Raw genomic sequence first — 26463 nt, 5'->3', positions numbered from 1 at the left:
TAACATTCCGCTCATGACAAAATAAAACGGAAAGCTTACAGCTTCCTAAATAATTGCACTTGAAACATAAGCAATCCCTAAAGAATCTGTTCAGCCTCATCTTCTGCAGCACAGAAGAATTGCATTTCTGCTCACCACAGTGTGAAAGAGGCATCACAAGTAAAAGGCACCATCGGTGATGGGATCGCTTGTATTTTTATTTTTTTTTGTTAAAGACTGCCTTGTGAACAAAATGCAAATGTCAGAGCAATTAAAATTAAGTGTTTGTTTCAAAAGCAGTAGTTTAAAATAAAATCCTATTCTGCCATCCCCATTTGACAATGGAAGCATCCCTTACCTGCACGTGCACACTCTGTGTCTGGGCATACATGTGCACACACAAATGTTCCCAAGTTCCACGTGGAAATCTCCAAGGACTGGATCAACCAAGAGTTTGCATTGGGGTAATGGAAAATATGACCTCATTAGCACCAGGTTTGTCATTTGCTCTATAATACAAAAAGTAAATTACAATGTATTAATGCAGTTAGTGTTGTTTTTAATGTGCACTGGGATACAATAAAAGTTTTTATTGGGGAAGTGTGATGGCATGTTTTCACTATGGCATTAGCACTGGTCTTCTGATAGGGCGGCCAGTCATATTACCCAATGGAACACTCCTGTAATGATGTAGTAAAATTTGACTCTGATACAGTAAAATCTGTTTATGGTAAAGCTGCTTTTTCACACAGTTGGGCTGGGGCAGGGAGCAGAGAGAATGGAGCTAAAAGAACTATTTTCTAACTGTATTTTCATAGAAAGTGCTCAAAACCAAACAAACAGATATTCCTAGGCTTCAGACCTGTCCAAAGGAATTCCCATGCCACACTCTCTGTTTTCCTGTGCCTGGCTCCTTCTCTTCTCCAATTCATCCATAGGTTTGTGACCCAGCAGCTGCCATAAATTAGTGCCCACATCTTGGTGAAGGAGCCTAAACAGGAGCATTGAAATTTAACACACTTTTAATAGGCTTGTCGTGGAGTTTTGCATGTACAACCTGGTCCATGTAAAACAACCTCAGGCACATTTGTGGCTTCAGAGCAGGAAGGTGATGGTGGAGAGCAGGGATGGGGTGAAATCCTGTCCCTGCTGAGTACAGAGCTTGCCTGTGTGTGCAACCTGCACCCTCCTGCCCCTGCTCCTTTGTTGTGTTACCAGCAACAGGTTTGTGCTCCTAATGAGGGTTTGCAGGTGCTACATTTGAGCCATGATTTTGTCTTTCATTCCTAACTGGATAAAGAGAGTTTCATGCATTTAAACTCGTTTTCATTAGGTTTAAGCCCTTGCTACCAATGGCCAGCTTGTTGCCATGCCCCATCCAGCCTGCAAATAACACCAGTCAGGGTTGTCAATCCAGCTGCCCATCCCAACAAACCATGGTCCACAATTTCTTGATTTCTAAACTCTGGGTTTCAAGCCTGAGGCTGAATCTGGGTTTCTGTAGCAGTAGCTCTTTACAGGCTGAGCCTGGGCCAAGGTGCCACCCTGCACCATGGCTGATAGGTGGTGTGCCCTCAGAGCCCTGGAAAACAAGGTTCACTGATGATGTGACATGGGCAGCAGCTGCTGTCCAGAGTGGAGAATATAATGGGGATAAAAAGGGGCTCATTGCAACAGTAGTGGTCACTGTTTCCATCCTTCCCTGATAAAACAAGAGATTCAAGCCAGCAGCCCAGTTCCCATTCGCTCCCTCTTTCCTCCTTCTCCTTTCCCCTACCCTCAACAAGACCCAAAATTTTATTTGTGGGGAAACCAGCCTGGATTTTGCCTTTGTTTCTGAGGTGTCTTGATCTGTGTTGAATATCTCTTTGAAAGGATAGATGAAAATAAGACCTGGAAAGGAATATTTGCTAGGACAAAGCTGTGAGAGGCATTCATTAAAATAAAAAGAAAAAGATATCCATAAAGTCATGAATAGGGCTTTGTAATGAATGGACCCAACTAGCCTGTGCCTGTGGCTCTCTCGCTAGACTAGTGACAGTAGTTGAAAGTTATTTATTTGTTTGTAATATACTTTTCCACCAAAACACTTTAGTAATAAAGAGACATGAGGGGAGACACATTAGAAAGTGTGCCATACATCAAAATGAAAACTACCACATAAGCTACATGATAAACGTAGGATAAAATGTACTTTGTTTTCCGCAAGACAAAGCAATCAGGAAAATGCTGTGTCTGGAGTAATTCTGAGCTTGGAACTTCTGCTGGTTATTTATTTTTATTAAGCAAATACACAGCCCTGTAAATGTACCTGGTGCTAACTAAACAAGAAGAGCACACAGTCCCGGGTCTGAGAAGTTCACAGCCCATAATGGAGAAGACACAACAAAAGCTGACAATTCAGGCAAACACCGAGACATTTTCGGTGAAAACAAGCAAAATTTACAAAGGAAGAAAATAATACGGCTCTTGAAACTCCACATAATCATTAACAGGTATAAACATATCTCCTCTCCTTTCCATTTATTGATTTATTCCCCGGTGGCATATTGTCTAAATCCTGCAAGGCGAGTCCCGAGGCAAGGACAGCCTTTGTGTTATTTGTACAGTGCTTAGCACCGCTGGGCCCCGATCTTTCACGGGCTCTCTTCTATTTCTTTTTCCAGCATAGCTAATATAATGAGCACATCTGAAGATGGGAGAGAGGGGAGAAAAGCATCTGCAAGACAAGAGTCAACAGAATCTCTGAGTGACACCAGGGGATTCTGATTGTGAAGTAAGAGAGGAGGAGCAGGGAGTTAAAGCTGGGGCAGAGACACTGGTTACCTGCTTTTCTTACTTATTTACTTAAGAGCTCTTGCTGTTTTACTTGAAAATGCACAAGGAGACAAGGGGAAAAAAAAGTTATTTTGACTTACAAAAGCGTGGAAAGGTCATTAGGAAGACTTGAGAACCAATAAAGCTCTTTAAATCCTTCCTACTTGTCATGCATAGAGCAAAGCTTACAGGAAAGCTGCAGCTAAGAAAATTACAAATGGTAATGCTATTATTTGGCATATAGTTGCCAAAGGCATTCAATATAAAGATTTTACAGAGGTGTCAACTGATATATAGCAAACACACAAACAGTCTCCAGCTCTGTAACATATGCAAGGAGAGCTGAGACTAAATATTAAGCATATGAATTATATATTCTTGCAATGCGAGGCTGAGAAAATGCTTGCTGTGCACCATAGTTAAAATGAGCAATAAATACCAGGGTTAATGCTGGCAATGTCTTGTTGGGGAAGGTTTCCCTAAGCCCCCCTCTCCCAAGTTTGGGTTTGAAACCATTTTCTGCTGTGTTGGATAATGAAGTGATTAGACTGCTCCTTTCCGAGACTGTTACATATTTAAAACAGGTTCCACCGCTGCCTCATTTTAAACATCAGAACCTGTTTTGGGCGCCAGAAATGTGAAACATGAACATCAATAGCTTTCTCCTGCCAAGATAAGAGCTTGTTGCAGAGGCCAAACATATGTCTCTCCTTCTTTCCCTGAGGAGGTTTCTGGATAAGGAAGAGGTGTGTCGGTACCTGAGCTGCTTAAAATGACTCAGACACATATGGGCCTTTTGTAAACTTCCCTTTGCTCTTTCTCGGTGGGGCAGCAAGAGATTTCAGCCTCAAAGTTGTTGCCATCTGGGTTTGAAAGGCCAGGTCTGCCTGAGAGTGGCCTCCCCAGCAAAAGTGGCTTTAATTTCCAGGGTCTGACCCCTTTGGAAAATGCCAACTCTTATGGAGGCAGCAGTGTGGGCTGCTTTACTTCCTTGGGGAAGGCCATTCCCAAGGCTTTCCCGTTGAAAGGAGCAGCAGGACTGTCATGATGAAACACTCTGTGCTTCATTAGTACCTGCTGCAAAATGCAGGTGAGGGAGCAAATGTAAAGCGCTGCTGTGTTCCAAACCAAAGCTCTGACAGCGGGCCAGGAAATTCAGGATCTTGCTTTTCCCAGCAGTCAAGGTAAGCAGACTGGTTACCTTTGCACATCAGCCTTTGCCACCTCTGAGGGGCTGGAGGTGCTGCAGTGCCCAATGCAGTGCACAGCGTGCGAGGGGGACAAGGCACAGCTTTGTATTCAGCAACCTTGCCCAAAAGGCAAATTAGTCCTTGCAGCTCAGGTTTAATGAACAAAAAGTGCTCGTAGTAACCAGACTCTTGCCTTCCTCAAACAAGGTGGGGTAGTGTCAGGGCAAACCCCAGCTGGGGACCTGGAGAAAGATTTTCCTTGTGTTTTGCTCTGCTTGACTGGCTCTGCAGATCTGAGCCACCCTGGCTGCCTTCCCTGCTGTCTCTGCAGAGAGGAGAGACACCTGAGCCAGCCTCTCTGCTGGTGGACTGGGATGTGTGCCCTCCCACCGTGACTGCCACTGTGTTTTCCTCCTCTCTGGCGCAGAAAGCATCGATTTCATGTCGTGCCCTCGCAGGACAAGAGTGCCACAACTTAGCAGCTCCCAGCCCAGGCTGCTGGCTCCCAGCCCTGGGGCACTATCTACAGACAGGATTGCAACCCTCAGCTGGTGTTTCCCAGCCAAGCTAGCAGCTGAGATTCCAGCTGATCCATTCCGCTTCACCACAGCGTGTGGGGAGCTCTGCCCTTTCCAGAGCCATCCCTGCATTCTAGGTGCTTGCTCATGCCTTGAAAGCGCAGCCCAAAAAAAAACCACAAGAAAATAATGTCAGACAAGCCCAAGCGCTCTGTCTGAGCGTAAAAAGTCTCAGCATTTAATTTTTACTTCTTAAAACATATGTCACCAAAATCAGCACTTCATCAGGCCACCCTTACTGTGGGGACTCGTGGGGATTCACACCTGGGCTGAGGGATGGTAGACACAAAGCCTCAGGGCAACTTCAGCTTCTCCATTTCTTTAATATTTAAAAAGCCTTAAGCGTGGTCTGGCCATGTGTATACAGCAAATCCTTCCCCAGGCACTAAAATACAGCCTCCTTTAAAGTGGAAACAGCAGTAAAAGATTGTAGGCCTGGACAGACCCAGCAAAAGGCCCCCAAAATACAGGGAGTTTTGGACAGGGAAAATGATGGTTGCTTCATGGGATTTTGGCTGTGGTGAAGAGCCAGGGCTCCTAAATCTTCAGAGTCAGCACCATCCAATTTTTAAGCAGTTAGGCAGTGACAAATAAATGCACCATTTAACTGCCTCTTATTGAAATTAATAGAAATTAATCATCCTGGCATTTTTGAAAAATCTCTCTGAAGCAGCTTAGGTGCCTAAATATCTTTAGCAGCATAGACCTAAGCAACTTTTCAAGTACTAGTTAGCTCCTGCTTCCTAATGTGTCTCACAGCACTAAATCACACAGAATAAATGGTGTTTTTAATGAATGGGAGAGGATGGGGGCTTCAGCTGCCAAATCCCTCTTAGCCTTGAGCAGAGTGGCAGTAGCTGCAAAGCTGGGCCTCCCTCAGCCAGCTGAAAGTTGGGCAAAAATGTTGCACCCTGATTCTCCCAGCCTGCTGGTAGCACATGCATCAGCTTTATTGCAGTGCTGCTCTTGCTGCTCTTATTTAATGAGGTTTCCTGATGGTTTTTTTCAGTTTTTTTCCTGTATGCAACAACCACAGATGCTTCTGAGGAAGGTGGCACTGATATCTGACATGCAAATGCAGAGCACAGCAGCACAGAGCAAGCCACAGCCTGGGCCCTCAAACCCTAAAACCCAAGGCTCTTCTTCACACAGGCCTCCTCACATTCATCCCTTAAGCTCCTGATGGACTTGAAATAGCCAAAAACTAAATCCAAGCTGCTGCAAACAGGCATTGGAGAGAGGTGGAGAAGGGCTGCTGGAGTGAGAAAGAGCAGCCAAATCACTGCTGTGGTCACAAGTTTGTTCTCAGTCAAAGGCTTTAGTCCACTGGAGTTGCTGTGAGAAGAGAAGGGAAGGCATTTGGGAATGCTTTGCATCCTTTTGTGTTTGACTTTGGATGGTTTGGGAGGCACAGCACATTCAGATCCCAATGTCATTGTTTAAGGGGTTGTTTGTTTTCATTCCTCTCCTCCCTACACTGAAAATTAAATTTGGCATACAGAGACCAGTCACTGATGAGTCTTCAGGGATAGATTTTTATTACATTTAGGAGACATTCAAAATAGTTTTTGACATTATTTTATTCTAGGAATTATAACTGAGACCCCAAGGGATGGAGACATGCAAAGCCCGCAGCGGAGCAGCGGGAGATGCTGATTGCCCAAGGCTCCTTTGAAATCCCAGATTATGTTATGGATATAGTCACAGAATTGAAAGTGATCCCTTTGCCACAGTTTAACCAGTTGCTGCCTGCCAGATGAGGCATGGGAACCCTGGTCATGGTCTGGGCAAACTTGTCAGCTCCCAGGCTGTGGTGCTTGAAGAACAGGCACAGGCTGCTGTGGCTCACTCCGTGGGAGGCTGCTGGTGGAGCAGAGTCATTTTCAACCCTCTCAGCCATGGAAAGGACACATTTCTCCTACCAGACAGCACTGCAAAGCTTCAAGCATGTGCTGGCCTCAGTGTCTGCTGTGGCTCCTGATGGTGCAGCTCAGGACGCTGAGAGCAAGAGCAGCAGGGTGGATGAGCAAACCAGTGGGTGAAGGGCAGAAGGCACTAATACTTCTTGGTAGAGAGAATAATAGGTAAAAACCACATTTTCTACCACTGCTGGACGCTCAGACTTGTGATTCTTTACTAAATTTGAACCCCTCCACCATGGTTATACAAATGTATTGTAGGATTCCTCCTTCAAACTCACTGCTTCAAACTCATTGTTTTGGGGAGCAAAATCTTTGCCTCTATTCATTCAGGATGGCAACTCTGCCTGTTGCAAAAAAAAAATCCGCATGTAAACAATTTTTAAAAGCTGAAAACATGAAGTTATATTTTTTGAGAAGCTTGCATTACTTAATCTAACATTTGAAAAATCTAAACCAAACTCCTCATATTTTTGGACCAGAAACTTCAGCTGGCTATTTGAATTAAACTGGCCAGCTACATCTTTTCCACAGATCTGTGTTCAGTTAATAATAGTGGTACTTTGAAGTTAGCCAATTCCTTTCCTCTAACAGTCTCACAGTGTTTTTTAAATGGATCTAGATGCTATTATTCCCATATATTGGCTCAGAATAAACCGTGAAATAAATTATTTGCTGAAGGCTACAGAGTAAACTAGTGGCAGAGTCTTAGTTCTCCAAGTCCTAGTCTATTCCTGTAGGCCAATAAGATCCAGTCTGGGGGTCGTAAAATGCCATATATTCCCTTAAGGGGGCATTTTAATGATACTCACACTTCCTTTGTCACATGGATACTGTGGAATTGAACTGGAGGTATCCCCATCTGATAGGGCCACATGGCAGATATGTGTCCCCCATCATGAGAGGTGGGACTCAGGGAAAAAAAAAGAAACAAATGTAGGAATTGACCTGATCATCACAAAGCCTGGCCAACAACTCGCTCTCTGCCCAAACCAAAATATCAGACAGAAATGAGGGCTGCAGAGAGCAGGGTCTGAGTGGGATAAATTGTTGTGGTGGACTGGAAGCAATAGATATGACACTTCTGTGTTTACTAATACACCTGCCATCATTCACTGTGTTCATTATCACAACGGTTCTTGTATTTTTATTCATCAGTAAGAGCAAAATGACCGAGCTTCTTGATGCCTTTGTCTGCCAAACACCTTTGTCTGCTGTTTTTGTATCACCTTTGCCATCGCAGCTATAACAAATCACCTTGTTAATGTTACAGTGCTTGTTCCTGTGGCCCAGGGTGATCCTGTGCAGACTGGTGGGCAGTGTGCACATAATTATCATCCGCCGCGTTTTCGCGCAATTAGTATGCGGCAGAATTGTGCTCGGATACTCACAGACATACAAAAAGATTAAATAAAACCCATTTAATGTCATGAATTGTCCTGTTAGGAGTTAATGAGGTCTGGTAGGTTGCCAAAGTCCGGCGCACAGAAAGCTCAGGCAGGCCAGGAGGGAGAAAGGGAGGAGTTGCCAGGTTCAGCCATATAGACCTTGAAGTGCAACAGCTGTGCCTTGTCTTTGAGGAGAGGATCAAGAAGAGAATATGAGATAGGCAAACGTTGGCTTAAACTTTCTTCTCTCTTTGATTGTCCTTGGACATCTGCCTCATCTACTGTCAAGAATGTTTGGCAGCTGTGAGCCCAGAATAACAGTGCCGCTCAGCCAGGGCGCTATCGCAGGCGTCTAATACTTTAAGCCAACTACTCTGTGCTGTGTGCCTCACCCGATCCTGAGCTATGCTAATGCCTTGAGCTAACTGGGCTTTCTAACAGCCCGGGAAACACATAGAAGTGGGCCCTGCCGTTTATTTTCCTCACGTGCTAATTGGCTTTAATTGTTGGCCAATTGGATTTCAAGTTTAGAAAAGGGTGCCCCAGACAAAAGGAAAAGTGTTAACTTAAGACCGTGGGAGAGACAGGCCATTCTGTTCAGTTTCTAATGTAGCAGACTTTATGCAGATGCATAAGTCTCGGGGCAATGGCTGTCCTAGAAAGATTTCTCAAGCATAACCAATGTGGTTTCCTATAAAATATATGCTTCCATACTGGCTGAATTTCATTAATGCTCAGCTATTTCCTGGAGTGCAAATTCCCACCCTTCACAGCCAAAGTGCTTGGGCTCATTTTGTCTCAAGAACAGAGGGGTAGGTAAGAGGAATACCTACAGATTCATTTTGGTATTTAAACTGGTTTACATACTGGCTTTACAAGTGTTTTTGCAAAATCCAACCTTCATTTGTCTCCACAGCCATGACAAAAAAGAAGAAAGAAGGAGTTCTATCCTCAAGTACCTCAACACTTGCCCAACAGAAAAAAAACCCTCTTGAATAAGAGGTTCCATTTCTGCACCCATTTCTCCTCTCATCACCATATCACATCATAAGATTCATTCTCTGGTGACACCGGTTTTATGACCACTGCATTTCCATTTATTTCTGAAGAGTTCATGTGAATAGAATTAGGCCATGTAAATACAGCTGTGAGATCAACCAGTCTAAATTATTTCTGTGTCATCTTTAATGTACATGTCCTGCCAAATCCCTGGTAGGTAGGGTTGTGCTATTATCCATCTTTTTCTGAAGGCACAGAGGGACAAGTCCTCAGAGGTAGCTGGGATCATAAATACCTATGAAAATATGTGCTGGACAGACTAAAGGCCAGGTTTTCAAAACTAAATTAATAGGATTTGGGCACTTAACCTACTTAAGTACTTAGAAGAACTTGCTGAAGAGCTACTGAAAACCTGATCAGAAATGATTTGCCTAGGTCATATCAGCTGGTTTTTGCAGGGGAGGAATCTGTGTCCTAAAATCCTGATAGGAATTTAGTGCCATTAGGACTCAACCTGAGCAAAACATCGAACAAATCCTCACCACTATTACTACATAAAACATCTAGAAATGGGAGCAGATTATGGCATTGTGAAGATCTGCTGATCAGCAGTGAAGCTTTCTGCCATCCTTCTTTTTTCTAGTTTTCTGAAGTGAATCTCATACACAAAGCTCAGACCCAACCATTTTCATTTGCCCATCCAGAATGATGCTGTTACACAGAGATAGCAACTAATTTTTAAAGCTAAAGTAACATTCATTACAAAATGCTGATAAATCAGGCTTCAGACTTTGTCTTTGACATGATTTTTCAAATTGTTAGGGATCATTTCGTAGTAAAGGCCCAGATTTTTCCCATTACTTCTTGTTAATGAATTCTACCCCGGCAGTATGAAAAGATGGTGTTTGGCTCTAAGTTACTAGAGGATCCTTGCCAGGGAGGGATTTAAGCAGAGCATGGGATTATTGAAGATGATCTTGGTAGAATAACATATGATATTCCAATTTACAAGTAGTCTTTGAAGGGCTGTAGCTAATGGCACTACATTTGTCAGATGGCCTAATTTAGATCTGTAAATTGAGGTTAATGCACATGCATAACAAGAATTAAGAAAAGCAACTCTTCTGAGGAATATCCATGCATTTTTGCGTGAGCTACACTTACCTAAGGATAGAAAATAAAGGTATTCAGGCACATGCCCATTCTTATGCAAAACTTTATAAAGTTTTTTCTGTCTTTTGAATTCTAGGGTAGTCAATATGTCTCCTCTGTGCCTTCATCCTGGAAGTCAAGAACTGCCTTTATTGAAGCAAATACAAGATTGTTCTTGAGAATCCTGAGGTCTGAGTCTCTGGTGTTGCGGTTCAGTGTTCTGAAAATCTCAGTAAAATTGTTTCCCACTCAGGTGCATTTTACTCACTCACTCCAGATGGGATCAGAGCTGACTATGCCAGACCCACACACAAAAATCTTCCAGTGGTAGTTCCAGATGGAATGAGAAATAGACACGTTATAAATCTCCTAACTCATTGTCCTAACAGAAGTAGAGGTAATTTGGATAACTTCAGACAGTGGGCTGCTTTATCCAAATTGAGCTTGAGCTATGAACAACTTGAGCCCTGCCCTTGTAAAAAAGGTTCTTCAACAACAAAAATAAAAAGGGGATTTCTGATCCATCCTATCTCCTTACACTGTGTAAACTGCTATAACAAAAGCAAAACCAGAAGAACTATGCACAGGAGTGACAACTTCACCAAATTCCTCTTCGTTAAAACTAATGCCTAGTGATAATATCATTGCCCTTCTCCGTGAAACACTATATTCTCCCCTGGTTTACAAAGCACCAGGGGGGAACATCCTTGGAAAAACTTCCAGCCACGGTGAATCTGGCTTGAAGCATCTGTCTTTAGGGGCCAGATCTGAGATCAGGCTCCTCGGGAGTTCAGAGACACCATGGGATTAGCACGAAGGGGCTCCTCACAGCCCCATGCAAAGCACTGAGGCAGCTCTCCTCCCTGCTGCCTGTGGGAACACACTGCCCAAACCAAAATATCTGCTCCAAGAGCATCTCAGCATCCCCAGCATGAGGAAAAAGTGCTTTGTATCAACCCTGGAGGTGGGACTACCACAAGACGCTTCCCCTGCCTGCTTTATTTTCACTTGGGATTGTCCCAGTTTCACTCCCTTTGTGTTTTAGGCTGCAAGACATCCCACGGCCACCCCTGAGGAAAGGTGGACACTAGACACCTTCTGCAGCAAGTCATCACATCCCTGGGGTTTGTCACAGGGGTGAGCTGCAGGCTGACGCCGGTCACCCGCTTTCGAGGCAGTGAAGTGCGCTGCTTGCCAGGGCTCAGCAGCTCCTGGGAGGCTGCAAGTGGATGGCTGCGAGTGGCAGATGCTAACAGACACCAGAGAGAGCCTGGATCTCCAGCCTCACCTCCCCCTGACAAATTGCACCTTGCCCACAAACATTTCAGCGTGTGACTTATCTCCCGATCGGAGCGCGCCCCTCCTCGCCAAGGCCGCGTCCTTCCAGGTGGATTATTTTCCACTCAAAGGACTGATGCCTGCAACAGCAATCTTGAAAGTCTGCTGCTATCTGCTTCTCACTCTTCACAAGACAAGACAAGACCACCCAGAGATTCGCCTGGAGAAATATTACACCAGCCTGTGGCCGGCGTGCCTGAAATCGGCGCGGGGAGCATATCGACACCGGTTACCCAGCTTAGGGAACACAAGGGGATTAATAACTTGGACAGTGTGCAGGATAAAACTAACCTCAGAAACAATTCCCCATCCAAACCCCATCAGAATTTTAATCTTTACAGACTTTTAGCTCCGCAGCCCAATAAATCCTTTCCATAGTGACTCATTGTTACCCTGATCTTCCTTATAAAACACACGGTGCAAACAGTGTAACATTTTCCTTTCTTATTGCTCTCCTTTGTAAAACCATCTCTCCCTGTATCTCGCTGCCATTTGCCTGTTAGTCATGGGCTTCACTCCTGAATGAGCCACTTAAGAAATGTTACACTGATGTCAAATTGATACATGTCTTGTGAATACTTTATACTTTCTCTTTATTTAACATGAAAGGACAGTGTTCAGTACTGATCAAAAACTGAGGCCGAAGTTTTGGCCAAAATGCAATTTTTCCATTAAAAAAATAATAAACAGATATTAGAATACAAGAACTCAAACAAGGCCATAAATATCTCACATTTCAGATTTTTCTTTTCTTTTGACCCTCTTGAAAAAAATCTAAATTCCTCATAGAGGACATTATTTACATTTCTTAAGGAGCCCTCAATACACATTTTCAAAATAACTCTGTTGCCAGGTCTTGAAAGCTGCAACTGCAAATCACTGGATTTTGCCTGCGAACTCCAACCTGGCAAAGTGTTTTCCCAGATATTTCAAATTTGGGACTTCAGAATGACTGGGTTTTACACCAGTTCTGAGCAGGCACAGTGGAAACACCAGTGAGGAAGAACAAAAAGAATATTGTCCTGTGAACCAGTTATCTACATCAGGCTGCTCCCTTCCCTTCCACAGGACAGCAACAGGAATGGCACAGAGGACTTCTCGAAGCCTCTTTCCCCGAGAATACAAGTTGCCTTTTCAGGACCAACGTGCCGTTTATGGCGATGTCACAGTAAGTGAATCTTAAATTCATTCGAGTTTCTAATATTTTAATGGAGTGAGAACATGAGGACACCATTACAGATGGCCAGGAGCAGTGCAGGGAGGACACTGAGGTTCTTGTTGGGGCAGGGCAGCAAGGTGTGCAGCCCTGAGCACACGGCCAGCCTCGCAAGCCACCGTGTCATTCCCCACAAGCTTAAAGCAGTCAGCTTAGATTTCAAAATTCAGCCTTCAACACATCACAGAGCCCTTGACCACCCTCCTATAGAAAACAAAATCCTGCTTATTTTGGCAGGTGTTCATTTTTTTTTCCTTTCAAGCACACCATTCTGTCCTCTTTCTGCCTTTTTAGGGTCTTTTCCCTGAGTACAACGTTATTGTGGGTTTAGCCTGAGACGTGAGTCAATCCCCTCCTTTAAAGCAAACTGATTTCTTCACTTCTTTCCCTGTGATATCTATTTTGGAGGCTCTCAACTCCCTGGTGGGCCAGTGGGACATCCTGCAGCCTCTTTATGGCTGGTGGTCTGCGGGAGGGAATGGGATTACATCTCTCAGCAGCCAATGGTGCTGCCTGTAGGTTCAATAAACAGGCTTTAAAAAAAAAAAAAAGACACACACACACACAGCATGTCCTTCTTACTCTGTTTTGCATGGTGTGACTGAACCTGCAGAGCCAGTGGGAGCGAGCTCTATAGTGATAACAGTAACCATTGACTTTCCCTTCCCTGATTTCACCTCTTTCATTATGTTGGAGAGCTTTGTTCCAGACTAGGAGATTATGCAACGGGCTGAGGAGGAGATGTGACTTCAGTGAGATATAGCACACAAAAAAGTGTGACAAATTGCAATGACAGGGGCTCCGATGGTAGCTTGTGATGGAGTGAAATTAAATCCCCAACCCAACAATGCAGCATTATGCTATATTCTATAGGCACCCTTGTTGAGGGTAGATTGAGAGAAAAAGAGATGGGCAAAAAAGAAAGATGCACACATACTTTCCTCATCCATGTTCCCAGCTAGCCCTTTCCCCCAGCGTTAGCTTGGGGGTAAACAAAAAAAAAATAAATAAAAAAAAGGTCTTTAATGCTTGGGCCCAGATGTGAGGGATGTGTGACATAGAGAGAAGTGGAACGGATTGAAGGGATGCCCAGAGAACACCCAGAGCCTGCAGTGCCATCCCCTGTCCCCCTAGGACACAGGGCTGGGACAGCCTGTCTCCATACCTCCACACACAGCATCCCGAGCAATTTGCCCTCCTTCCTAATTAAAGTGCTCCCCGAGGGGCGCTGGAGGAGGATGTGTGTACACCTTTGTGCTCAGCTGCTCCAAACTTCCTAGGGCAATACCGCGGGGTGATCCTGATGGCTTTTTTCATGCTAAATAACTGACCTAGACGCCCTTGCTGCCCCATTCATCTCTCCTACATAAACAAACTATTCATTCCCTAAGGAATAGGTGCATCTGTTCGCTCAGGCCCAGCTCCTGAGGGAAGCCAGCAAGAGATTTGAAACTATTTAAGGAAGAAGGGAGCACAACACGCTGTTAGAGTATCTTTGCTGTCCCGGGGCCATCCAGGTGTTAAATCACTCAGTGGCCTCTGAAGGGTCCAGACCCAAACACTGAAACAAAAGGCAAAGATGGGGAAGGAGAGTGCCAGATATCACAGCTCGCACTCCTTGAGTTTCTCTTTTGCTTGCTGAGGTTTTCGGGAGCTGTGTAGTGACGGGACAGAAAATGAAGTTGACTGTAGGAGGCTTGGAGCACTCAACACTGCTGCAAACTTTATGAGCTGGTCAGCATTACTAATGTTCTCAGAGTAGCACTCTTGTGGGACTCCTGAGCTTAGTTTTCACTGGAAAGAAACAATAGTTTTAGCTGTGAAATGCTTTACATTCAACTTCCACCTCTCCCCCCACCCCGTCTTCAGTGGAGTTGCCATGAGCCCAGACTTTAAAAACATTTCAGACTTAAAAGGTTAAGATTTAAGTGCTGCTGATTTTATCTGGGCTTTTAACTAACATAGGCAGGTGGATTAGAGATATGTGTACAATCTCCACTCTAGACACTTGGGTAAATATGCACAAGTGCTGAGTGAGCCAAGGAAGGAATCTGATGTTATTGTCTATTAATTTGAAAGCAGAGATTAAAGAAAGTGCAGAAATCAGTAGTGTAAATATCAAAAAGGATTTCCATTTATATGTAAGAACATTACTCTAGCAGTCTGGCTATTTCAAATAACATGAAAGCTTTTTTTCTGAGGAAAAAAGAATTGTGAATTTGTTTAAATTTACATATTTTCCTCTCTCTTTGTTTGCAGGAATGGTCACCATGCTTGCAGCTAGGAAGCAGTTTGCTCAACAGGGCTGGGTTTTGTTCAGGGCTTGCATTTGGCTGGAGGACCTAAAAAACAGCAAAAGTATTTCACAAAGTTATATGACAGTCCGGGATTTCCTTCTCCTTGCCTTTCTTTTTCACAGTAATAATTGTGACTATTTTTTTCATTTTTTATTTTCACCCAAAATCAGCTTGAAAACAGCTTCTGGTTTTCCAAAAATGTTTTTATTATTCTGAAAGATTCATGGAAATTTGGCAGAAATTATATGCAGGTGATGGGGCATTCCAAACCATTTTGGTTGTAGTTATTGAGTCAGTGATGTGACTGCTTATCCAATTTCTATGGATCACTTTTTTCTCCTTCTACAAACAATTTTTTAATGAATTGTGATAATAAACAGTAAGCATCCTCAAAGCAAATTAAGTGCTTGTGCTTTCTCCTAAAAAAGAGAAAAAAAATTGTATCTGCTCTGTTAATATACCCTATGATTTTAATACTGGAAGCAACAGTATTTTCTCTAGAATTGGAATTAAGTTGTGTCTGTATGAGATTGTGCTCTTTAAAAGCATACTTGGGGCTAAAATATCAAGAAATTCTCTACTTTTATGAAAGCTTTACAAATTCCTGGAGGTCATCTGAATACTCAAAAATAATGCATAATGTGACCCCATGAATCAAATAGGCCAAGCTCAGCACTTTTTATTAGCAGAAATATTCATGAATCTTTTATCCTCCTCCTTAGTCCACCAGCTCTTATTTTCACCCGCTTCTCTCCTTAATGCAACATTTCATAGGAATGCCAAGAAAAAGGAACCCAGCTTCAGGTTTAATTGCTAATATTTCTAAATTTAGTCAGCATAAAATCCATCTGAGGCTCCAAAGGTTTTCCTTGTAATCTGCAGAACCTGGGTTTGAATCTAGCCCAAGAGAGCACCACAGCAAATAAATACCATCTGATCTCTACAGAAATCTGACAAGAGTTCAACTGTTTTCCACCTTGCTACGAGTATATCAGAGCTGATTTCCCAATGCAATGCTGTAAGGGAAAAAGTCAATTAAAATGCAACTGTCCCAATTTCAGTGAAAGTTACTGATCAGCAGGAATCTCTGTACATGGGGTTATTATTTTTTTTTTCTTTTGAATTAAGCAGGCCAATATATTCTGTGATATTTTGTTCTTGTGCTGGCTTGCTTTCTGACTCATGCAACCCTGGACAAGCAGCAGTGATTGTGAGCCAAATGACCCCAGTTTTCCACACAACAATATGGGAATTGCTGGACTCAGCTCATTCCTCCCATCTTTCTCACCTGCTTCTGTGACCATTAGAGATACCGCAGTGAAACTCTGCAATATTTGGCTGAAGGGACGTGGCTGGGACTGCCAGTTTTGTTATATACCAGCACTTTCCCTATCAGTGCAGCCTAAATGGGATTAGGCTAGACAGAAAGGAACCAATTCTGGATGCTGGAAACCATCCAGATCTGGTTATCATTTCATTCTTTACTTTGGTCCATGTTAGTGTCTTATGGAAGATTTCAAGTTTTAGCAACCAAAGGAAAAGGGAAACATTTCCAGCTTTCTTTCTCTAGTATCACAGGTCTGACTGGAGGTTATCAGCCTCAGCAACTTACCCAGCTCTTGCTAGCATCATGGAAATACAGACATTATCTGATTGAAGACTGGATTTGCACAATTTTTATGCTGCAGCTATTAGCTTTAAATAGAAAGTTTTCAATATTTCAGTGAGAAAGCCTCAGATCCAACACTGATTCCGTTTGGAGTGGCTTTTGCTCAAGATTACAAATTTTTGTTTGTCAGATCATTTTGCAACTTACATTTGGAAAATTTTAACATGGAGAAAACCTCTAATTTCCATTCAGTTCTGACATTAAATGCCCATAAAACGCAGAGGAATCTCCTCAGTGAGGCACTTAAAGTATCAGGTCTTCTTAATCCAGTAAGATTAATTATCATGTATAAGTAAATAGGAATTGTTTTTAATTCATTTCCCATTTCCAGATGTAGGATGATTAGGCCTGCAAATTAGTTTGCTCCAATAGTGAATATTGAGACTGCATCAATAATTACTGAATAAAAAGCTGAGCCCTGGGGTTTGGGCTCCCCTGAACAGTTTGGATCAGGAGTTCACTCCCATTATGTTACAGATAACAGCCCTGCACAGCATTTGGCTCAGGTTCAGTTGCTGTGAGTCTGAGGCCAGGACAGACCTTCAGTTCATCTCCTCCGACTCTCTTTGTAGCCCACACAATTATATTTCACTCACATCTTTCTACGCCGAGCCCGGTGACATTAATTAAATGGGAACATTTCAAGAAATCAAGAGACAGAGCTGTTGCCTGCTCTAGGCAGAGAGTGGGAGGGAGAGGCAAGCCCAGCCCTTGCCATGGCAAAGAGCTGATAAAGGTGAGCACGCCTGGGATTTGTCTCCTGGAGCTTTACATGTCTATAAGGTGGATGTCTACATCTGATCTCATCATGCTCACACCCTGCTGCAGTCAGAGAAAAGGGCATTTCTAGCGCTCAGTTCATCTGCTCTGCCTGTGTCAGGGTGAGACTCAGTGCTCCCTTTCCACCCCAGGTGTGCCCAGGTATCTGAGAGCCGTGCAAGGACACCCTCAGCTTTCATGGTCACACCACAAGCCCTACAAAACAAAGCAGCTCTCAGGGCATTATGGATCCATGTTGGCTTAACGAAGCAAATTTCGGATTATCGTTCCCTCCTGATGCAGGAGAGCAGTAAAGGTTGGGATTTCTAGTTTGGGTTTGCATTTAGTACAAAGAAGAGCTGTCTGTCATGCAACATTATCTTCAAGGTTAAGATGGAGCCGACTGCATTCTCTTGCTTTATGAAAGCGAGAATTGGTATTATTGTCCTTCCACTCTCATGAGAGACACTTAATTTGAAAAGAGGCCTTGAATTTTGTTAAACATTATCAGTTCCTATTTTATTCTAGATTGATATGTAGATTAGGCAATGCCTGACACTCAAAATTAAATATGAATAACACAAAATAAGAATAAATTAAAAGACTGCAAGATGTCCCGGCTACCCTAGCTTTTGTCATAATATTCCTAGTAATACATGACTAGAGGTGTTGGTTAGGAGAATTCAGTTTGATCCCTATGGAAACATGCTATGGAGGAAAATAAACTATAGAAAATGGGAATTTAGAAATTAAAAGTCCTACAAACCCATTGTCTTGTGCTCATTTAGCCAAGATTAGAAAACACCCACTGCAGCAGTGCAGTCTTTTCCAACATTTCATCTCAGCCATCATGTGTTTCAACTCTCTCCTGAAAGAATAGCCTCTAGGAAGAGGCTGAGTGCAAAATTCACAGCACATAAATTAGCTTCTTTCTCCAGCTAGTGGGTTATTGAGAGGAGATTGGAATTGCTTTGTTACTCAAATGTATTTGACATACACTTTTGCCATTTTTTAAACTCTCTTGGCTACTCAATGTTTTGCCCTGAGTAGTTGTGATCCCTATTTAAAGGTGAATTGCTTTCCTTAAATCTAATAAATGAGCAACTTGGCTTGTGTGAGCAAATGTAGCAGTTTTCAGAAGAACTTGCATCCACACTGGTGATATTGCCATTTGAGAGCCAGAGCAGGAACAATCACACAAAATTAATGGAAAATTGGAACAAAAGAGGGGCAGGCAGGGTGAAAACGAATTCTTTAGAAAATCTGAATGTCTGTGGATTACTTAAGCTTAACTCTACACCTTCACATAGGCACAAGACATCCTGTAACCCACAGGAGAGTTTCAACATCTTACACATTCAGCATGCAAGACACATTAAGAAACTCGATATTAGGTTTCCCACTGATTTCTGAGTGACTGGATGTGCAGTTGACTGTCTGCCTTTTCCCTTTTCCCAGCACGCCTGGATACCTAGTTTTGCTGTCATCAGTCCAAACACATGCTCTATTTTCCCCTCTTTTTAAGCAAAATCCTCTTTGCCTCTCCCCCTCTCCATACATTACTCTTTCCTGTCTCTTGTTTCTCCAAAGCGGTGGTGCCTGCCAGGAATCAGAGGGATTCAGTTTGTGTATAGAACGACCTGGGAAAGGGGCACTTAGGACAGAATTGCCTGGTTTTGGGCCCAAAACAGGAGGTTTTCAAACTCTGTGTCAGTCCCATGAAAAACCAGGAATTAGGAGGAGCAGCAGAAAGCATCTTGCATGTGTCAGTGCTGTGTGTGTGTGTGCATGCTCTAACCTGGAGTTATACTGGTGATTAAATGGTCTTTAAATCAAAGCTGATAGATAAATAAGGGAACTATTCCAAAACCAAGGGGGTTAAAAAACACTCCACATGCACCTGCTGGAGACGCTGTGCTGCTGGCTCTACATTTCAACTCTAACCTGTATTTGATATGGTGTTGTTGCAGCTGTGGGTTGGGGTGGTTTATTTAAGTGGCTCCAAATGCTTGTCAGTGTGGCAACCAGCTGAATACATAAAACAGGCTCTCCAAACCCTTTATGGCCCAGGGTCAGAGTAAATGGAATAATAAAATCCAAATGCTTTTGTCTCATTTTCCATCACCCAAGCCTTCCGCATAAATCTACAGCTTTGCAATGACCTTCGCATTCAGTGTCGGGGATGAGGCCGCAGGTCTGAGATACATTTGGTCTTCATCTTAGGTCTTTAAAAGCTTTTTCCAATTAATTTTAACTGACTTCCATAAGGATCAAGTACAGTTTCCTCCTCCCAGCCCCCTCACTCCACATCCCACCCCCTTTTTCTCCTGCCTGGCATCTTCAACCCGTCAATTGGGGGAACACTAGAGAATAAGACTATTGATCATGTTAAATGTGGTAGCACCAACAGCAGAGACATTTACAAAATGAGTGATTTAGCAAATAGGAAGTGAGAGATTTCTCTAAAGAGTTTTAATTTGATGTCTTCCTCACTGCAGGGTGTCTGGTTTTCTTTATTTCTCCAGTGCCACATTATCCCTGCTCAGATGTCATTGTGGGGACTCACATGTTTGCAAAGTGTAGGTCACTATGAAACCAAAAGATACATGTTTGGGTTTACTGAATCAAAAATCACCTTGTCTGGAACTGCTGAGGGCTAGTCCTTGCACCCTCTGCATCTGATCTAAATTAGATGTAAAGTCACTTCTATGTGTTTCAATTGCAGTGAAGAGCAATTCAAACCTCTGTCAAAAGAAATCCTCAGGACACCTCTGAACATTCTTACTCTAAGAACCCACAGATTCTCCTCTCTAAATTCCCAACCAGGTTTTTAACAGCCAGCTAATAAACTGGTGCCTAAAAAAGCGCTCATTCCTAGTTTTGCACTCAGTAAAGCTGGGCCAGGCTTTGAGAGCTGTAGTGGGCGTTAGGGGACACATTCACAGCAGAGTTTCCACGTTTATTGTGGCTCCGTTGACTTCTGTACAGCTGAGCAGGTCTGGAGGATTGGAAGGCTCTGCCCATACTGTGCAGATGTGGTCCATAAAACCAACAGAAAGGTACCTCGCTACTGGGGGCTTGGGCTCAATTAACTTCAGGAAAAAAAAAAAAAAAGAAACAAAAACATCCATAAGATAAGTATTTTCCCACAGCCTGCTGAAAGGAAAATAACAACTAAATGGTATCTCCAAGGCAAACCCATATTTCTTGAGTTTGCCATCAAAAATTTTATACATTTTAAAAATCAAGGAAGTTCTGATCGTGTTGACACAGCACTGGAAGTTCTGTTTCCCTGTCCAAACCAAGCACTCCTGCCTGATGCTTTAGGAGGTTTACCCATCAGTAATGCAAACTTCTCTTTCAGCTCTGACAGGAGCGTCAGCAAAGATTTAAAACACAAGGCTTAAAGCAGTAAAATCCTCCAACCTTCACTATGTGGTGATGTATGGGGAGATCTGATTGTGTTATTAATGACAATGTGAATCAGTAACCACTTAAGTTCATGTAGTTGTTTTCCTGTGATCTGTTGGCAAAATCAAACTTTTTTAGTTGGAATCATCTTCCTCGTTTTTTTCTTGCTCAGTGAAATTCTCCATCCCTGCAACAAGTAGGCCAGTAGCTAACAGAAGTAGAACCACTTGGTTTCCTGTGGCATCAAAGGCTGTCCTTGGAGGCTCTGGCATCCCAGAAGCTGGAAATACCAGCTGGAGCTTTGCCTGTGAGCAGAGAATTGGCAGTGGCTCTCTGATGTGAATTCTCTGATCAGTAGATCAACACCGACCATAAGTTGGGGTTTTTCCCTCAGTGGGTTCATTATTCAGAGCCTCACATCTCTGCCTATCTCTTTTTATCAAATTTGAAGGATTTAAAAAATTTTCTCTTTTAAACATGTCTGAAATTTCATGACAGATTCAGAATTACCAAGAGTGGACAGGCAGAGAGGCAGAAATGCCCATCCAACCATGTAGGCATTGGGAGATCAGGTAAAAGTCACTCTCCCGTAGGAAACCAGGCTAAGAATGAAAGTTGTACTGTCCCTTTTTTTCTCCCCCAAAAATGAGAAGAGAAGAAATCATACACCTGACCCTGGAAGTTGGATAAGGAAGGGCAGAACCTTTCCTTCCTGGAGACTACGGGATTAAATGCATACCACTAAATGTTCAGTTCTGCCCCTTGAAAACAGGATCTTTGTGTAAATTAATATGAATATTTGAATTAGACCCTAATCTCTATCTTATCTTTCCATCCCAACTCATGTAAAGTGAGCCCACAAATGCCCAGCTTTTATATTTGCTATGCATGAAAACTATTTGTGGCCCCATCAAAAAAAGTCGTGAACAGATTTAAATTATTTTAAAAAGATATTAAAAAATCCAAACCATAGCAGGAAAGAAACAAACACAGAGCAAGTGTTTAGCCACTAAATTAATTTACATGTCTTCTGGCACGGCACAGGGCATTAGCACCCCCCAGCAGGGTGCCAGGGCGCCTGGCTGGGAGTTGGGCAGGCAGCAAGACATACTGTGAATTTTCTCCCCGAGCAACACGATTACAGAAACAACTGCAAATAACTTTGTGCTGATCCCCAGCGATGCATTCAGCAGCCCCCAATCTTCCAAACGTCTGCCCGTGTGATGGTATGAAAACCATGGCATTCCTGCAGCCCTCACCTATGGAGACACATCTGGGCTTCTCTATTGATTCTTTATTTATGGCTTTCTGTTTGAAAAGCGAGTTAAATGAAGATCACTAATACAGCCCTGAGAATTCAAGAAGATGCTGAAGCACTGTCAGAACATACAAGCAAAAGACACACTACACAAATGTCCGCTTGGATGCTTTAAAAGTGCCTTTTGGGCATGCACATTTTTAAGAAAAGGAAACTGAGGTACGAGGTGAAACAATACAAGTATTCCTTGTTGAAGTGGAAGAAACTGAACTCAAATGTCTTGCCTCAGCCCTCCACACAAGCTCCAGGAGCCTCCACGCCTTGGTTTCACATGTGAAACTCTAAAAGCTTTAATTGAGAGGCTGCATTTCCCCTGGAGTGGAATCAAATGAAACAAGCTAGACACTCAAGTAGGCTTACTGGTTTAATTTAAAAGCGAGGGGGACTGGTAGCAGGGAGCTCCCGGTCAGGGGTCATTTGTTGTGGAATATACTTCTCACCTTTGTGTTCCTCAGCGCTGGGCTCTGGCAAACTTAATGACATTTGGCATCTCCACCTGCTCCATCAGTTTATCCTTGAATTAGACAGCTCGGCCTAGAGTGGCTTGAGAGCTTATTTGGGGCTTGAGATTTATTATTTTTACGGGTTTTTTTAAAAGAAATCTTTAGCTTTTAATGTTGGATTAGTAGTAATAGTAGTAGCAGTAGGAGGAGGAAGACCCCACAAGTATAATGGGGGAAAAACAAATGTAATGGATGATGTAGTTTGCCTGGAGGAATGACATTAATTTGGAGCACTCGGCTTCACCTTGTCATCTGCTTTATGATTATACAAAAATAGGAATTTCACAGGATCTTGATCCAGGACATGAAGCTAACTTCATTCCTGTTTAAATCTGACCAAACATCTGTTTGAAACTTGAGATTAAATTCACATGATTTAGACACAAAGCCATGAGTGAATTAGATGTCCAGCATGTGTGGTCAATGTCCTTGGCTTGGGTCCTCTGCAAAATTAGCACATAATTAATTTTATACACAGAAGAAGGCCCAGTACATTCAATGGGATTAGTCCAGGTTATTCAGCTTTTTCCCAGGGTGGGGTTCTCACTTGGAACCAAACCTCAAACCCCATCAAGCTCAGAGTTCTCGTATAGATATACTGTCCTTCTGAAACCAGAGTAATTTTCTCTTCAAGGCTCTGACTTCACCACTCAGTTGCAGGGATACTCCTGATGGACATTTTGGAGTCCTTCAAAAGCAAAGACTGGCTGAGAGGCCAAATATCCCAACCAGCACTATTCTGTTTGCACCCCACATAGTCCCTTAATAAAATCCCCAGTAAGGGACACACAAAGCGCGTCGCTGTTGAAACTGATTTTTTTCCAAAATTAATGTTGTTTTCCCCAAAAGCCTTTAAATATTGTCAATACGTGTAATATACAGCTTTTTCCATGTCATCTAAGGCTTTTCACAGAGTGATTTCTTCCCCTTTGCCCCTTCTGATATCAGGGAAAGCAGTCCCGTTTGGTTTCCAGAGGGTGACCTGATCATCTCCATGAGCTATGGGGACGTTGGGAGAGGAGGACCGCCCTCTTAAATTACAAATTCTTGTCAGACTCAGTGGGTGAGAGACCCACGTGCCCTCATCTGGTCACAGAGCACAGCACACTGGCACATTAGCTTCTGAAGCTGCCTTTTCAGTGCTGACCTTTATATTAATGCTAATAGGGTTTGGAGAAATAAAATGTAAATTTGTCTCTAAATGGATTAGTCTAGGCTGGGGGTGGGAGAGAAGGGTGCAGGAGGGGGTATTGCTTGGAGCATTCGCACTAAAATTAAAACATTTATGTTCCAACACTTAATTTTATTAGTGGCACGTTGAAGTTGCCTGAATGCATAATAACATCTCTCAAGTCCACTCTGCTCTAGCTCAGACTCTAAGTGTGCCTACCCGGTTATACACTGTATTTACCTCATCCACAGCCCCTTCCTCTCCCATTTTCTCATCGGGGATGTTTGTTGGTTGTCGCACCCCAAATTCACCAGGGAAGGAAATAACGGTCTTCAGCTCTAGGCTGGAACCATAAAACTGTAATCTAGGCCCAAAATAAACCGTATTATTTTATTTTTTTGTGCATCTGCACTACAGTGCGGATGCCCACTTCACATCAGGGGGGTGTTTACACCTGGTTAATCCATTAATTGGTGCTTACCAGAGCTTTATATGGGAGGAGATCTTCAGAAAGATGAGTAAGCAGCAGTGTTTGCACTTTTACATAGGGAAATTGAGCCATAATTGGCAAAGATTGGTTGCAATGTATCTGAAGGAAGAGTGAAGAGGGCAATATTAACCCAACAAAGCACAATTTAGCACTTGTTAAACCATTAAAGCACCTTCTTGCTCTGCTTGAACCCCAAGAGCTGACTCTCCACAAATTTGGGAGATTTAGGAGCTTATTTAGATATTGGTGATAGATCCCACTTTCCTCTTCAGTAGGAAAAGTCTGGGGGTCTCTAACATAGTGCACATAATTATTTTTACACAATAATTATCAGTGGGAACGATATAGTTTCATCAAAATCAAAACATTTCCATAGGAATAAATCAGCTGTGGCAAAATAACTTGGTGAGAAGACGTTATGATATGTCATTTCAGCATCATCAAAACATTTCTGATAATTTCACTTATATGTCTATATTAAAATATGAATTCTCATGTTCTGTGTTTACATATTTTTCTTAAATTGGCACCTAACTTGTTTTTAACGTTTTAATACCACGCACATTTTTCAGACCACTTTTTTTTTTTTTTTTTTGGCTTGGAAAAGATGAAAACTCCAGCTATTCATTCTGACCAGGGCCAAGGTTTTCCAAAATGTCAGCATTTCTTTGGAATAGAACTTCTGGGTCCTAGCCAGGTCTAAGTCCTTCTTATTGTAAATGAGGCCGTATTCATTAGACACCCAGCCATGGCACACTTATCTTGCAGGAACATATATCTCCAGCACCGTGGCTGGGCCAAGGCAGGGATCAGAACTGGCACATGGGGCTGACATAGATTAATTCCTAATGAAACACTTCTAACATAAAAGTGATTAAGCCAGCATCGTGCCAGAAAAATGACTCTAAAATCTATGGTTTTCAGGGAAGATCTGATCTCTGGAGTTGTATCTAAAGCCACTCTAGGGTTCTATAGCTGACAGACCCCTATAGAATGACACCAAGCCTTTCTCTTCGTGTGAAGTCCTGTAGGATTTTTCCACAACTAGGTAACCCCCAGGTTAAATTAATCAAGTGATTCAGCACAGAAACAGGCAAAATTCAGGCTGGGGGAGTGGGAGGAGGAAGGAGAGCAGCAGTGATTTGGGCTCCTTGTGGCTGCCTGAGCTGAGGTTGGTAACAGCGCATTAGATACGGCTCCAAACATGATGCAGATGTGGAGCACTGAGGTGCTGTATATACACACACAGGGTCCTGTAAGGTGAAAAAAGTGGGGGAAAGAGCAGATCATTCAGTAGTTGAAAAGTATCTGATTGCCTAATGTAAACTGTGATTAGTGGCTCGGTGCCTGGACAGTGAGTGCCGCGCGGGCCCCCAAATGCAGTCCCCAAATCAGCGTGTGTGCTGCCAATCTGTCAGGCAGCCCAGCTGTAACACTTTCTGGCATTGCAATGTCCTCAGCTGGTTTGTGTCAGAGCCGGCCAGTGCGGGGGGAGGCTTTCCAGAAGTTGGCTATTGAGTGTCTGTCTGCCTGGATCAAGGGTGTTGCCAGTTTGACATCCCAGCGAGGGGCCGCCACATCTGGCTGCAGAGCAGGAGGAATGGGAAGGGTGGAGGATGCCTGGGAGGGGGCAGCCCTGCAGGATCCAGAGCTGGGAGATGCCCCCAACAAGGGGAAAACACGGGGCTTGTGGAGAAAGCTGAGACCACTGCATGGAGAAAGGTTTTGAAGTGCTCGGAGCACAGCCTAAAATTCACAAGTGGCATTAAACTCCCGGAGCAAATTGGGTCTCAAAGCCCTGAGCATGCAGACCTCTCGCTGAGCCTTTTCCTCCCTGTTACAAATTGATATTTTATTAGCTCAAAGCCAGATGCTTCCCCTTAAAACAGATTAATCTCCAGTTCATCATATCACCAGAGACTGAGAGGCAAGGGGTAGCAACCATGCCAAACACACGTGAATGAGACCCCAGGTACTGCAGGAGGAGAAAAGAAGAGAGAAAACAAATATCTTTTTTTTTTTTTTTTCCTTTATTTCTTATAGAGGACTAGTCTGTTTTATGTGATACCTTCAACTTTCTTCAGTGCAGATGGGGTTGGCCCAAAATCCATGCAGCAGCCCTGGCAGGTCCCCAGGGGAGGTTACTGCTGCACAAACCACAGCAATCCCACAGGATAAAGCTGTTCCCATGCAAGGGGCAAGGCAAGGATGCAATGGGCCGCAGCAGAGAAGAGCCTGGAAAAGGATTCTTTAAGAGGATCTTGAATCA

This window comes from Ammospiza nelsoni, chromosome 14, assembly GCF_027579445.1.
Source record: "Ammospiza nelsoni isolate bAmmNel1 chromosome 14, bAmmNel1.pri, whole genome shotgun sequence".
In the NCBI taxonomy this organism is placed as follows: Eukaryota; Metazoa; Chordata; class Aves; order Passeriformes; family Passerellidae; genus Ammospiza; species Ammospiza nelsoni.
Note: the sequence above shows the minus strand (reverse complement) of the source record.